Below are 16898 nucleotides of genomic sequence, written 5' to 3'. Positions count from 1 at the left end.
GCATTCAGTTCCAGTTGTACTGGAATCACGAAAAAATGGTCAAGTATAACTAAGCATCTGATCGACTCTCACAAGAGCCAAATTGTAAAGTCTCGATTAGTCGGTCAAAGCATCTCCAAACTGGCAGGCAGGATTTGTTGGATGTAAGCAGCGTTTAGTATTTACCAAAAGTGATTCAAGCAAGGAAAATCAGTGAGCCAATGATAGAATTATGGGGGCTCAAGGCTCATTCATGCATAAGGAAAGGCTAGCCAGTTTGTTTCCCACTGGCTATGCTGACAGCTGTCCAACATTAAACTCCTACAATTAGAGTAAACAGAAGAATGCTTTTTTTTTAGAAATTAGAATGATCGGTCCATTCATTTCTAAGTTAGGTCTTCTCTCATACAGAGAGCATTCTAATGTCCATTGTAATCCAGTTAGCTTTCTAATATCCACTCTAATGTAGCGAGCATTCTAATGTCCATTCTAATACAGAAAGCATTCTAATGCTCATTGTAATGGAGCTAGATGTCTAATATCCACTCTAATACAGCAAGCATTCTACTATACTCTCTAGAACACTGAGCATTCGAATGTGCTCTCTAATACTGCAAGCATTCTAATGTGCAATCTAAGCAAGCATTCTAATGATCACTGTAATACAGAAAGCATTCTAATGTTTTCTCTAGAACAAAAAGCATTGTAATATCCATTGTAATGTAGGGGGCATTCTAATGTCCAGCTTAGCAGAGTGATCATTCTAATTTCCTCTCTAGGCTGCATGAATTCTACTATGTGATCTAATTCTATTGTCTGCTTTAGTACAGTGAACAATCTACTCTCCACTCTTATACAAAGAACATTCTAATGTCCACTCTAATGCAGCAAGAATTCTAATGTCCATTCCAATAAAGAAAGCATTCTAATGTCCATTGTAAAGGAGCTAGCTGTTTAATATCCACTCTAATACAGCAAGCATTCTACTATACACTCTAGTACAGTGAACAGTCTAATGATCACTCTAATACAGAAAGCATTCCAATGTTTTCTCTAAATCAAAAATCATTGTAATATCCACTTTGAAACAGCCATTGTCTGCTGTAATACAGAGAACATTTTAATGTCCATTCTAATGCAGATAACATTCTAATGTCCACACAAATGCATAAAGAATTCTACTGTAATAGGCTAATGTCCACTCTAATATAGAGAGCATAATAATCTCCACTCAGATATATTCAAATATACTCAGAGTATTCAAATGTCTAATTTAATACTGAGAGCATTTTAATGTTCACTCTAATGCAGAGAGCATTCTAATGTTTTCACTTATACAGCAAGCATTCTGTTGTCCACTCTAATATAGCGATTGACCACTGACTGATAACACCTCTATATACAGTAGATAACATATGATCCATCATTCATAATAGCTGATGTCACAGCTCACCTCCTCCTCCTGTACAATGACTGATAACGCCTCTATATACAGTAGATTACACAGGATCCACCATTCACAATAAGTGATGTCACAGCTCACCTCCTCCTCCTGTACAATGGCTGATAACACCTCTATATACAGTAGATAACACAGGATCCACCATTCACAATAGGTGATGTTACAGCTCACCTCCTCCTCCTGTACAATGGCTGATAACACCTCTATATACAGTAGATTACACAGGATCCACCATTCACAGTAAGTGATGTCACAGCTCACCTCCTCCTCCTGTACAATGACCGATAACACCTCTATATACAGTAGATAACACAGGATCCACCATTCACAATAGGTGATGTCACAGATCACCTCCTCCTCCTGTACAATGACTGATAACACTTCTATATACAGTAGATAACACAGGATCCATCATTCACAATAGGTGATATCACAGCTCACCTCCTCCTCCTGTACAATGGCTGATAACACCTCTATATACAGTAGATAACACAGGATCCACCATTAACAATAGGTGATGTTACAGCTCACCTCCTCCTCCCGTACAATGACTGATAACACTTCTATATACAGTAGATAACACAGGATCCACCATTAACAATAGGTGATGTTACAGCTCACCTCCTCCTCCTGTACAATGACTGATAACACCTCTATATACAGTAGATTACACAGGATCCACTATTCACAATAGGTGATGTCACAGTTCACCTCCTCCTCCTGTACAATGACTGATAACACCCCTATATACAGTAGATAACACAAGATCCACCATTCACAATAGGTGATGTCACAGCTCACCTCCTCCTCCTGTACAATGACTGATAACACCTCTATATACAGTAGATAACACAGGATCCACCATTCACAATAGGTGATGTCACAGCTCACCTCCTCCTCCTGTACAATGACTGATAACACCCCTATATACAGTAGATAACACAAGATCCACCATTCACAATAGGTGATGTCACAGCTCACCTCCTCCTCCTGTACAATGACTGATAACGCCTCTGTATACAGTAGATAACACAGGATCCACCATTCACAATAGGTGATGTCACAGCTCACCTCCTCCTCCTGTGCAGTGACTGATAACATCTCTATATACAGTAGATAACACAGGGTCCACCATTCACAATAGGTGATGTCACAGCTCACCTCCTCCTCCTGTACAATGACTGATAACACCTCTATATACAGTAGATAACACAGGATCCACCATTCACAATAGGTGATGTCACAGCTCACCTCCTCCTGTACAATGACTCATAACACCTCTGTATACAGTAGATAACACAGGATCCACCATTCACAGTAAGTGATGTCACAGCTCACCCCCTCTTCCGTTCATAATGATCTTTGCACACGCTCACTATATGCTTTAATACAGAAGATAGGGTTTTGGTCTCTTCATTGTGACTAATGTACATGTATTGTTTCCTGGAACAACAGGAGGATAGGGTGAAAAAAAGACTGCGTGGCCATTTTGAAAATTGCAACATTTCTATTTTTTTCATATTTTTAATACAGATTATAATATGAAAAACAACAAGACAACAAGGCAAAGTTAAGTAACCCGAGGCTCATAGACCATGCATCCACTCTAATACAAAGAGCTCTCTAGTGTCCTCTCCGACACAGAGATTACACTAATGCAGAGAGCACTCTCATGTCCACTCTAATACAGAGATTACTCTAATACAGAGAGCCCTCTAATGTCCATGTGGCACCCCAGGAGTCCGGGTACCACAGTAGTGCTGTCTTTCTCAAGGGGAGGATAGTACTATGTGTGGAGACAAGTGAGATTTCCTTTGGTAGGTTTACACACACATAACACCTTCCACTTCCAGGCCAGGAGGGGGAGCTCAAAACCCTGTTTTAGGGCAGCTTCCCTCAATAAAGATCCTGGTTTGGAGGCGGAGAGAGCTCAGTTTGGAGTAGGAGTATGTGTGCGAGGACAGACAGGAGTGGAGCACAGAGGAAAGAGAGAGCTCCAGGAGGCCATGAGCAGGCCTCTGAAGAGTTATAGCGCAAGGATCCGGGTACTGGTAGCCCGAGGCTTTTGTGGATTATAAAACACAGAGCAGAACCGGAGGGTATTGTTCTACAAGGACTTTGCCCATCATTACCTGTGGCACAGCAGCACCTAGGAGCCTGGAGTCACCGAGAACAGACCCCAGTTCACACGGCTCGAGTTGCCTGCCATACAGGTACCTGTCCCAGGACAGCAGAACGATAACAGACCTTGTTGAGACACTTAGTGGCAGCAGGGACTTAGAGACAGAAAGCGCAGAGTGGTAGGTTCCCACCTGACTTACCCAAGGGAACTTGCTTGTCTCTGGACTGCCCGGACTTCTCTGCCTGCCCTGTGGTCTGATGCTCTGGACTGTGGACGCTGAAGTCTTCAGTAAAGGTAAAGAGACTGCAACCTTGTGTCCTCGTTCTTCTCTGCACCTCTCACCATACCACCATTTACATACTGGGAAGCCCTGGGGATACACTTTACCTGTGGGAAGGTATACCATCTAGCTGCCATAACATCACCCCAGCGGACCCCTTAAAGCAGCGTCGGTCCCCACTGACCGAATACCACAGGTGGCGTCACGAATATAAACTTTATCCCTTCAAAGACCTTCCCCTTTTATAAGGACGTCCCAGGGCCACGGACCGGGTCGCCGCCGTGACATCCCCCTTTGAGCCGACCGGACCCGGTACCGAGTACCCCCTTGCCCTGACGGGGCGCTCCAACTACTCTAATAGAGAGTGTACTCTAATGTCTGCTTTAATACAGAGAGTACTCTAATACAGAGAAGACTTCTATGTCCACTCTAACAGAGAGTGTATTTTAATATAGAGAGCACCTTTAAAGTCCACTTTAGTACAGAGAACACTCTAATGTATACTCTAATATGTAAATTACTCTAATACAGAGAGCCCTCTGTGAAGATGCGAAGGTCAGTGGGTGCTCTCCTCCGCTGGCATGGCTGTCTTAAGAAAGACTGCATGTACCAGGGGTCATCCTACTGAACACCTGATCTCCATTCACATGTGCAGAATATTTCTCAGACAACACAAAGAGAGGGTAAAACAGTGTGGTAATAATTTATTGAACCACCAACAGACAATAACATATAGAACAGTCCCAGCAAATACCCAATATGGTTCAAAATTACAGTCTCACCCTTCTGCTGGCTCACCAGGATTAGAGCAGCTGGAACTTCAGAGCTTTCAGGGCTTACTACCCCCACTAATGGCACCCTGCTTTTGGTGGGCACCCACAGAGAGAAGGTAATCACAAGCTTAGGAAGCTGACTGAGTGCAGTGAGGTACGTGGCCAGGTGACCGGATGGTCCCAACCTGGCATCTCTGAATGTCTCCGTGGCTCAATGATGGTTAATGGAGCAGATTTGTATTCCTCCAGCTAGGGACATGGTCTCTTAACCTGGCATCCTGTAGAATGTCAAATCTGTATTCCTCCTCATGGAGCCATAGTGCCTAGGCTTTTGTTCTGTAGAGTCTGTATACAGAAGGATATACAGTAAGTCTCTTTTTATACCCACATCTGTGGTTCAGGCCATTATCCACAGGTCAGGGGGAGGTGGGATGAGTAACTCTCATTCTTTGAGTGTTTAATCAATCTGCATAGTTTGTCCTTCATTAATTTGCAGGTCAGCAAGCTACACAGACTTATACAATGGTTAATCAACATATTAGCAACCATCAATTGTTCAATGACCCTGCATCCCTGTCCTCCAAAGATAGCAATAAAATAAATTTTAAGAACTGATATTATAGCTAAACAGCAGCCATTCAACAATTCACAAACATCAATTTAAGAGTCAATGTTCAGACTCATATGAACGATAGTCTATGTCTCCTGGCCTCTGGAAATATATGTCTGGAATAATTAACCTCTGTACCAGTCTGTCATTGTAAATTTGTTTACTGTAAATTATATCTATAACTCTGTACGTAACCCCTTTCTCATGTACAACACCATGGAATTAATGGTGCTATATAACTAAATAATAATAATAAAAAATGATAATAATGATGTGTCATCACACTTTCTAATGTCCACACTAATACAGAGTGCACCCTAATTTCCACAATAATACAGAGTACTCTAATACAGAGAACATCCTTATATCCACTCTAATAGAGTATACTTTAATACAGAGAGCACTCTAATGTACACTCAAATACAGAGAACATTCTAATGTCCTCTCCAATATAGAAGTCACTCTAATATCGCCTCATATATAGAGAACATTCTAATGTCCTCTTTAATATAGAAAGCACTCCAATGTCCACTCATATACAGAAAACATCCTTATGTCCACTCTAATAGAGTGTACTTTAATACAGAGAGCACTATAATGTCCACTCAAATACAGAGAACATTCTAATGTCCTCTCTAATATAGAAGGCACTCTAATGTCCACTCATTTACAGAGAACATTCTAATGTTCTCTCTAATGTGGAAGGCACTCTAATGTCCACTCTAATACAGAGAACATTCTAATGTTCCCTCTAATATGGAAGGCACTCTAATGTCCACTCATACGAGAACATTCTAATGTTCTCTCTAATATAGAAGGCACTCTAATGTCCACTCATATACAGAGAACATTCTAATGTTCTCTCTAATATAGAAGGCACTCTAATGTCCACTCATATACAGAGAACATTCTAATGTTCTCTCTAATATAGAAGCACTTTAATGTCCACTTTAATACAGAGAGCCGCAGTTCCATTCTCTCTTTCATCTCCCCTGTGACGTCATCAAGTTCTCTATAACTTTCACTCTTCTTTTCTCTCACTTTTCTCTAATTTTAATTAGCGTTTGTTACAGGAAAGACATCAATGACCTGAGGCTTAAAACCACAGTGATTCTCTGTAAGGACGGAGCAATGAAACTCCGCTATAGTTATATCTTACTGCCTGGAACAACAAATTGACTGTAAGAAAAAACCAGGTCAGAGAAATTACGAAATGTTAACAGTAGGTGGGAAGACTGCGAGATAGAGCGATACTGACCCATCAATGGAGAATAGTGGAAAATATTGGGCATCTCATGTCCTCATTACGAGTTCCTTATGTGGAGGGGAAGTCCCTTGATGTGGGGCTCTTATAAGCTAAAAAACAAACAAAAAGTAACTTGCATAAAAATGTGTGGGCTACGTGACAGTCAATGACATTTCATATGAATTCTGTTCACAGAACTGTCAGCAGAAACACTAATAAAATGCCAAAAATATCCTCTGTTGCTCATCAGGCCAAACTGACAAAGTGTACCCCAGAAAGGTGGAGCAGTGTTTGTCAGGGGCTTCATAACGTACCAGGGAGAGCAGAACCACGCTGCCTCGCATCTTTTAGTCTAGGCCCTAGTGTCCTGGTGGACAGTGGTGCAATGTTTTTTATTTCCTCGCATTCAGTGTTTGGTGTCCCATTCCATGGATTGTATTAGATTAGTGTCCTTTTCCCTGGTGTTCTATGGTTTGATATTTTTAGTCCATAGATTTATTGTTTGGTGCCCCAGTGCATGGATATTATTAGTTTACGAGCCCATTTTTGATCCCTAACAGTCAGTTTTCTGCACAAGTCCCTGGTGTCTAAGAGTTTAGTGTCCTATTCCTTGTTACTTAAGGTTGGTTACTACAATTCATTATTTGTGCTTTTGTCCCTGGTCTTTATTAGTTTAGTGCCCAGTGCCCTGGTGTCCTGTGGGTTAGTGATTTTCAGTATCTAACATTCAATTTTATGTGATCTTGTTCCTGTTTTTTGTTTTTTTTATAGATCACCATAAAAAACATAAATCTATCAATGAGTGCATGGAAAAAGAAGCATAATTTATAAAGCAATAGTCCCTGACTAGATGGCTGTGATACGCTATCCCTATTGCCACACCTCACCGTAGACGAAGTGCAGATAAGAGCAGTATTATTATAACTGAATAGAATTTTAAAAAATTAGCCCTGAAAAAGCGATTAAATTATTGTAGCATCATCAAGGACTGTTATTTCATCAACCCCACTGGGGAATATAGTGGAGTGTTCCCATCTACTCAGCCTGAGACGGATGAAACCAGGATCATCTGTACTTGCTGTACAAACTCTCCTGTCCCGGCTGTGAAATCCTGTATACAGTGTGAGAGCTTCCTATGTGATGACCACCTGACAGACAGCCCAGGCACTGGAACATATATTACTAATAGAACCCACTGGCTCTTTTGAATTCCAATAATGTTCCTTTAACTAGAAGGTGTATCCAAAGAAAAGTATTTTTTCCCATTACTAAGGAGTGGGTCTCCTACACTGGTAAAGCGTATGCACTAAGCATAAGGGATGCAAAAATTAGAAGGAGGCATTTCAATATCCCTTTGAAGAGACGTAGTGGAGGGCCATTATTAAGGAGTGGGTATTCTAGACTGGTAATACCCATGCACTAAGTGCATGGGCTGAAAAATATTTACCCCTGGATGGTATACATACACTGTGTTCCAAATTACTGTATTTTTCTGACCATAAGACACACTTTTTTCCTCCAAATTTGGGAGGAAAGTGTGGGTGCGTCTTATGGTAGGGATGTAGCATGTGGGGAGGGGGGCAACAGCGAGTGGGATCGCACTGCTATCCCACTTCAGGAGGCAGAAAAATGTCCCCACTGCCAGGGAATCAGCGCTAGGGAAACCATGTGGTCCCGATGATTAAGTGCAGTGAATATTCATTAGCTACTCCCCGCCCACCTATCAGCTGAGGGATGAGCCGGGAGCAGCAAATGAATACTGCACTTAAGCAGGGACACACGTGGATTCCTCAGCGCTGATTCCTGCAGCAGCTGGGGAGATCCGTGTGTCCGGGGGAGGAGGAGAGGAGATCGCTGGTACCTTCCTGGGCTGGAGCTGAGTCCTGTGCAGTGTGCACAAGGAGGACCTGTGATGATGTCAGAAGTGGACGGGCTGGAGCATCACATGGCAGCACAGAGCCCTCCATCTTCTTGACATCTTCACAGGTCCTTCAGACTCCAACACTAGACTCTGCTGGCTTCCATTACCTGTGCTGTGGAAAGGCAACAAGAAGGAGAGCTGTGTGTGTGCAGTCATGGGATGCTTTTACCTCACCACAGTGTGGCTGGCTGCCACAATTAAGAGGTTAGTCTTTCCAAAACACAATAAAGCACTCTGCCACTCCTTTAGTGAACTATAACTCCCAGCATGTCATAGGATCTGCAGGACATGCTGGGAGTTATAGTTCTCCCATGGGATTTTAAAGCAGCACTCCAGTGTTATTTTGCAGTGCTGGAGTGGTGCTTTCACTATAAGCCCTGTGCCCCCATTCTTATACTCACCCTCCAGCATCTTCATATAGTACTTCACAGACACCGCACTGGTCCCGCAGCTTCCAACATAATAACATACTATTATATGTGGTGTTATTATATATAATAGTATGTTATTTATGTTATTAAATATTTTACCACATTTTTTTGCTTCAAATATTTTTTTCCCTATTTTCCACCTCTAAAACCTAGGTGCGCCTTATAATCCGGTGCGTCTTATAGACCGAAAAATACGGTATTATGCATAAAGAGGAGTGATAAGGTTAGAATTTTTTTGCTTGCCATTTAAACTCATTGATGGTGATGTGTGTCAGGGCTCTTTATATCACTGAAAGCAATTGCAGATACCTGTGCAAATTAGTTTGGCAGGTGTGTCCAAATAAAGGCAAGACTACTTAAGAAGGCTGTTCCACATTATTAAGCAGCCTACATTTTTTGCCAAAATGGGAAAGAAAAAGGATGTGTTGGCTGCTGAGAAGCAACAAATTGTGGAGTATTTAGGTCAAGGCATGACTACAATCAACATTGCCAAGACACTTCATCGTGATCATCGCACAATCAAGAAGTATGTAGCTGATTCCCAGCACACACGTGTGCGTGCTGATAAGGAAAAATTGAGGACTCTTTCCAATAGGCAATTGCGTAAGGCTAAAAGAGCAGCTGCAAAAATGCCTTGTCATAGCAGCAGACAAGTTTTTGAAGCTGCTGGTGCCTCCAACGTCCCCAGAACAACAAGATGCAGGGTCCTTCAGAGGTTTGCAGCTGTGCGTAAGCCATCCTGTAGACCACCTCTATCCACTGCACACAAGCAGTGGGCCAAACGATACATGAAGACTGACTTTCAAACTGTTTTGTTCACCGATGAGTGCCGTGCAACGCTCGATGGTCCAGATGGATGGAGTGGAGGATGGCTGGTTGATGGACAACTGTTATGACCCCAATGGCAGAGGGTCTCAAAAGTACATACCAAGTCTGCAAACATAAAAAACCAGCTCATAGGGCAGTGGTAACTGGGCTAACCGTATATCTAATCCTAGCACCACAAATAGCAGCAGCCGGGGAACGTGCCTACGTTGGTTCTAGACGTCTCGCGCCAGCCGGAGAACTAACTAACCCTAGAAGGGAAAAGACAGACCTTTCTTGCCTCCAGAGAAAAGACCCCAAAAGTTGGATACAAGCCCCCCACAAATAATAACGGTGAGGTAAGGAGAAAAGACAAACGTAAGAATGAACTAGATATTTAGCAAAGAGAGGCCCACTGACTAATAGCAGAATATAGTAAGATGACTTATACGGTCAGCAAAAACCCTATCAAAATTTCCACGCTGGATATTCAAGAACCCCCGAACCGTCTAACGGCCCGGGGGGAGAATACCAGCCCCCTAGATCTTCCAGCAAAATCAGGAATCACATTTAGTACAAGCTGGACAGAAAATAAGAGCAATACAGATAACCAAAAAACAAGGAAGCAGGACTTAGCTTAATTTTGCAAGAACCCGGACCAGCAGACAGGAGCAAACAGAAAGGATCTGATTACAACGATGGCAGGCACTGGACTGAGGATCCAGGAAGTTTATATAGCAACACCCCTGGACTAACGACCCAGGTGGGTGCCAAACTGAGGAAAGACAATCCCAGAGTCATATCACTAGTGACCACAAGAGGGAGCCAAAAAGTCTAATTCACAACAGACAACCCATGAAAACACGACCAAGGCGCCAGCAAGGAGGAGGTGGAGTAATGTTTTGGGCTGGAATCATGGGGAGAGAGATTGTCGGCCCCTTTATGATTCCTGAAGGGGTAAAGATGAACTCCATAATCTATGTGGAGTTTCTAAAACAACACATCCTGCCATGGTTCAAGAGGAAGAACCGTGCTTTCCGCAGCAAGATCATTTTCATACATGATAACACCGTCTCATGCTGCAAAAAACACATCTGCATCTCTGGCTGCTATGGGCATAAAAGAGGACAAACTTATGGTGTGGCCACCATCTTCCCCTGACCTCAACCCCATTGAGAACCTCTGGAGAATCATCAAAAGGAGTGTCTATAATGGCGGGAGGCAGTTCACATCTAAGCAACAGCTCTGGGAGGGTATTCTGTCCACATGCAAAACAATTGAAGCAGAAACCATCCAAAAACTGACAAATTCAATGGACGAGAGAGTTCAGAAGCTTCTTTCAAACAAGGGGTCCTATGTGCAAATGTAACATCACCTAGAATAAAGTTTTCCCTTGAAAACTGTTTGATTTCATTTTGTAATAAGCTGATAATGCTTATAACTTCACAATTGACCATTTTTTTGTTCAAAATAAAAAAAAGGTTGAAAACTATGCTGTGCATAATAATTTGGAACATGCATTTTGAGTCTTTATATTTTTAAAAAGATACTGTTTTATAGGCAGTTTGTTCCAAAACATTGCAATTATACTAGAATAGTAGATGACTGGAAAATAACAATGACTGCAATTCAGATAGGTAATTGAGAGAAAATATGAGGAAATATTAATATTAATATATAATTTGGAACACAGTGTATATATCAAAGAATTTTAGAAGTAGAGCTCTAAAAATTGTTAATGCAGGCATCATAAACACCCTTAAAAAAATTATAGCGAGGGTAGCATGATCACCCTGTTGATATAGTTGTGGAGAAGGATGACACAAAAAAGACGGAATCCTGAAGTGCATACCCATGTTTGAGTGGTAAGGGATGCATGGGAATAGACCAGAAAAAAAAAATGAATTTGAGTTTATGCTCCGCTGCTGTCATCCGGTGTTATACAAAAGGCTGGCCTAATCCAGCCCTTGTTCATTTTGATAAGAGTCAGAGTGTCAGCATTTTCAGTGGACAGGTAGACGCACCTATTGGTTTTAATACACAGCGGCACTAAAAACCCACTCTGACAAAATGCTATCAGGAGGGCAGGCCAGGACCTCCAAGGCTTAGAGAGATAGTTCATGCCATGTGTCTAGTGTCACGGTTCCACCCCTCAGTATGTCTGGGATAGTTATTGACAGCTCAGCCACCCAATCTGGTACAGGGGCGTGTTGAGCTGTCAGTGTGTTGATGGACAGTTTGACTGTCCAATCTGAGACTGGGAGGCGCTGTCTGTCTCCAAGTGTTCATTATCCCAGGTGATTGCCATGCTAGTTAACTGAGCTGTTTCTCCCAGACCTCTGCCAGATGTACAGTCAGCTAAGTGTGGTTTGTTCCTCTGTGCCTTGTGTTCTGTATGTTGAACTTTCATTGCCTGACCGTGGACCTCATTCTGGCCATCCGTCTGTTTAACTCCTTCTTCTGCTCTGATCTGCTATCCTCCTGGTATGCTGACCTGGGAACATTGCCTTTTTTGTCCCTTCCTTCTGTTTATGACAAACCCTCCTGGCTTCTGACTTTGGACTCCTTGAATAAACTGACTTACTCCTTGGCCGTGAGAAGTGACTAGCGTCACATCGAGCATGGATACCCAATAGTTGTAAGGCACAGAAGAATCATGGAGGATGCTTTTATGGTTTGCAAGGTACTCCTTCAACATCTTCCAAAATTTTCTCTCCTTGTCAGTGTCAGGACTCTGAACATTTTTTACCTTTTTTGTGGCTAGAGTATCCTGTAATAATTATAGGGGATAACTCAGGAGACTCTTTGCGTGGAACAAGACAACTACAGGACACAGTCTTATAAGTGGTAAAGTCTATATTATCACACAGTGATTCAAACAGGTGCAGAGAGAAACTCAAGTCCACAACACTTGGAGTAAATATTAAATGCAGCTTAGCAGTCTATAGGAAACTTCAGATGAAAATGCAATCACGCAGAAAGTCTATAAAGCACAATTATTCTTGAGGATACTTGACATGAATAAGTCTTTGCTTAGTCCAAAACACAGATAGATATGCTTATAAGCCAGTTCAAATAATATCTTAGCTCAACCAGGGAGGCCTGGGTAATAGTCTCAGGTTATTGCAGAGCAGCAGCAGCTTACATGTCCAGCAAATGCAGATGGAAGTAAACACGAGCAGCAGATGAAGGAGGATTACTGGAACTGGTGTATGCAGCAGGAACTCAGAGCAGAGTAGCAGGATCACCACGCAGGTTCACAGGAGCAGGTATATAGCCAGGGAGTAATCAGTCAGGAGCTGGATGCAAGGCAGAATACTCTAGCACAGACTGAAGGCTGGGGTGGAGTTTTATAGCAGGAAGACACAGTGCACATGAGACCAAAGACGCCATCTTGGAAAAGGGCAGTAATGCACAAAAGGTAATAAAAAATGTTCAGAGTCCTGACAGTCAGAGTACCCCATGCATCAGGGCCTGGGTGATGGGAGGGTCTGAGAAAACTGCCCAAGACTTTTGAGAGTGTTCCCCTGCCTCTGATACATCTGGTGTGTGTCTCCCTTGTCTCCCCTCCCTGGTGACCTCTGCCAGCATTGCCAGATGGGAATTTTTGTAATAATTCTTCAACTAGGGGCTTCTGGTACTGCAACTTTTTATTAGACCTCTCTGACACGGGAAGGAGAGATGTAAAGTTCTCGTTGTAGAGTGGATCTAGAAGGGTGACAACCAGTAATTAGTGTTTGCCAAAATGTGTACTAGGGGAGGGTCATGGCAAGAAAGGTGGCAGAACATAAACTCAGCCATGTGTGCCAGACTGCCAACAGCCAAGACTGCCCTGTCTCCACCAAAAAGACGACTGTCCATGTTCTCCTCCTTGTCCTCATCCTCCCACTCTTCCTCGTCTTCAGGCCATCCACGCTGAACAGACGGGATGAAGGTGGTGTGAGTACTATCATCTGTAGTGCTGTCAACCAGCTCCTGTTCCGCCTCCTCCTCCTCCTCATTATCACCCAATCCATGTTGAGAAGATGAGATGAGGCTGGGCTGTGTAGCATCACCCAGTATAGTTTCTTGCTCCATGTCAACTTGCTCCGCCTTCAAAGCCTGCTCTTTAATTGTGAGCAACGAACATTTTAGTAGACAGAAAAGCGGGAAAGTGATGCTGATTATGGCATCACTACCGCTAACTATCTTAGTCAAGTTCTCAAAATTTTGTAGAACTGAACAGATGTCAGACATCCATGCCCACTCATCAGCTCTTATGTGCGGAGGGTGACTGGAATACTGTCGGGCATGGTGTAGCTAGTATTCAACTACTGCCCTCTGCTGCTTACAAAGCCTTGCCAACATATGTAACGTTGAATTCCAACGTGGTGACATCACACACCAGTTGGTGAGCTGGAAGTTGCAAACACTGTTTGTTATGGTTCTCAATGGCAAGAGAACATAGCCCAGAAAACATAAGTACTAGCTCTTGGAAGGATGGAAACTAAACTGACCATGAACTAAACCTGCCGCACAACTAACAGTAGCCGGGTAGCGTTGCCTACGTTTTTTATCCCTAGACGCCCAGCGCCGGCCGGAGGACTAACTAATCCTGGCAGAGGAAAATATAGTCCTGGCTCACCTCTAGAGAAATTTCCCCGATAGGCAGACAGAGGCCCCCACATATATTGGCGGTGATTTTAGATGAAATGACAAACGTAGTATGAAAATAGGTTTAGCAAAATTGAGGTCCGCTTACTAGATAGCAGGAAGACAGAAAGGGCACTTTCATGGTCAGCTGAAAACCCTATCAAAATACCATCCTGAAATTACTTTAAGACTCTAGTATTAACTCATAACATCAGAGTGGCAATTTCAGATCACAAGAGCTTTCCAGACACAGAAACGAAACTACAGCTGTGAACTGGAACAAAATGCAAAAACAAACGAGGACTAAAGTCCAACTTAGCTGGGAGTTGTCTAGCAGCAGGAACATGCACAGAAAGGCTTCTGATTACAATGTTGACCGGCATGGAAGTGACAGAGGAGCAAGGTTAAATAGCGACTCCCACATCCTGATGGAAACAGGTGAACAGAGGGGATGATGCACACCAGTTCAATTCCACCAGTGGCCACCGGGGGAGCCCAAAATCCAATTTCACAACAGTACCCCCCCCTCAAGGAGGGGGCACCGAACCCTCACCAGAACCACCAGGGCGATCAGGATGAGCCCTATGAAAGGCACGGACCAGATCGGAGGCATGAACATCAGAGGCAGTCACCCAAGAATTATCCTCCTGACCGTATCCCTTCCATTTGACCAGATACTGGAGTTTCCGTCTGGAAACACGGGAGTCCAAGATTTTTTCCACAACGTACTCCAACTCGCCCTCAACCAACACCGGAGCAGGAGGCTCAACGGAAGGCACAACCGGTACCTCATACCTGCGCAACAATGACCGATGAAAGACATTATGAATAGAAAAAGATGCAGGGAGGTCCAAACGGAAGGACACAGGGTTAAGAATCTCCAATATCTTGTACGGGCCGATGAACCGAGGCTTAAACTTAGGAGAAGAAACCCTCATAGGGACAAAACGAGAAGACAACCACACCAAGTCCCCAACACAAAGCCGAGGACCAACCCGACGCCGGCGGTTGGCAAAAAGCTGAGTCTTCTCCTGGGACAACTTCAAATTGTCCACTACCTGCCCCCAAATCTGATGCAACCTCTCCACCACAGCATCCACTCCAGGACAATCCGAAGATTCCACCTGACCAGAAGAAAATCGAGGATGAAACCCCGAATTACAGAAAAAAGGAGACACCAAGGTGGCAGAGCTGGCCCGATTATTGAGGGCAAACTCCGCTAAAGGCAAAAAAGCAACCCAATCATCCTGATCTGCAGACACAAAACACCTCAAATATGTCTCCAAGGTCTGATTCGTCCGCTCGGTCTGGCCATTAGTCTGAGGATGGAAAGCAGACGAGAAAGACAAATCTATGCCCATCCTAGCACAGAATGCTCGCCAAAATCTAGACACGAATTGGGTTCCTCTGTCAGAAACGATATTCTCCGGAATACCATGCAAACGGACCACATTTTGAAAAAACAGAGGAACCAACTCGGAAGAAGAAGGCAACTTAGGCAGGGGAACCAAATGGACCATCTTAGAGAAACGGTCACACACCACCCAGATGACAGACATCTTCTGAGAAACAGGAAGATCCGAAATAAAATCCATAGAGATGTGCGTCCAGGGCCTCTTCGGGATAGGCAAGGGCAACAACAATCCACTAGCCCGAGAACAACAAGGCTTGGCCCGAGCACAAACGTCACAAGACTGCACAAAGCCTCGCACATCTCGAGACAGGGAAGGCCACCAGAAGGACCTTGCCACCAAATCCCTGGTACCAAAGATTCCAGGATGACCTGTCAACGCAGAAGAATGAACCTCAGAAATGACTTTACTGGTCCAATCATCAGGAACAAACAGTCTACCAGGTGGGCAACGATCAGGTCTATCCGCCTGAAACTCCTGCAAGGCCCGCCGCAGGTCTGGAGAAACGGCAGACAATATCACTCCATCCTTAAGGATACCTGTAGGTTCAGAGTTACCAGGGGAGTCAGGCTCAAAACTCCTAGAAAGGGCATCCGCCTTAACATTCTTAGAACCCGGCAGGTAGGACACCACAAAATTAAACCGAGAGAAAAACAACGACCAGCGCGCCTGTCTAGGATTCAGGCGTCTGGCGGACTCAAGATAAATTAGATTTTTGTGGTCAGTCAATACCACCACCTGATGTCTAGCCCCCTCAAGCCAATGACGCCACTCCTCAAAAGCCCACTTCATGGCCAAAAGCTCCCGATTCCCAACATCATAATTCCGCTCGGCGGGCGAAAATTTACGCGAGAAAAAGGCACAAGGTCTCATCACGGAACAATCGGAACTTCTCTGCGACAAAACTGCCCCAGCTCCGATTTCAGAAGCGTCGACCTCAACCTGAAAAGGAAGAGCAACATCAGGCTGACGCAACACAGGGGCGGAAGAAAAGCGGCGCTTAAGCTCCCGAAAGGCCTCCACAGCAGCAGGGGACCAATCAGCAACATCAGCACCCTTCTTAGTCAAATCAGTCAATGGTTTAACAACATCAGAAAAACCAGCAATAAATCGACGATAAAAGTTAGCAAAGCCCAAAAATTTCTGAAGACTCTTAAGAGAAGAGGGTTGCGTCCAATCACAAATAGCCTGAACCTTGACAGGATCCATCTCGATGGAAGAGGGGG

Source organism: Ranitomeya variabilis, chromosome 2 (assembly GCF_051348905.1).
Source record: "Ranitomeya variabilis isolate aRanVar5 chromosome 2, aRanVar5.hap1, whole genome shotgun sequence".
Classification (NCBI taxonomy): Eukaryota; Metazoa; Chordata; class Amphibia; order Anura; family Dendrobatidae; genus Ranitomeya; species Ranitomeya variabilis.
The sequence above is the reverse complement of the archived record's forward strand: the minus strand, read 5'-3'. Positions refer to the sequence as shown.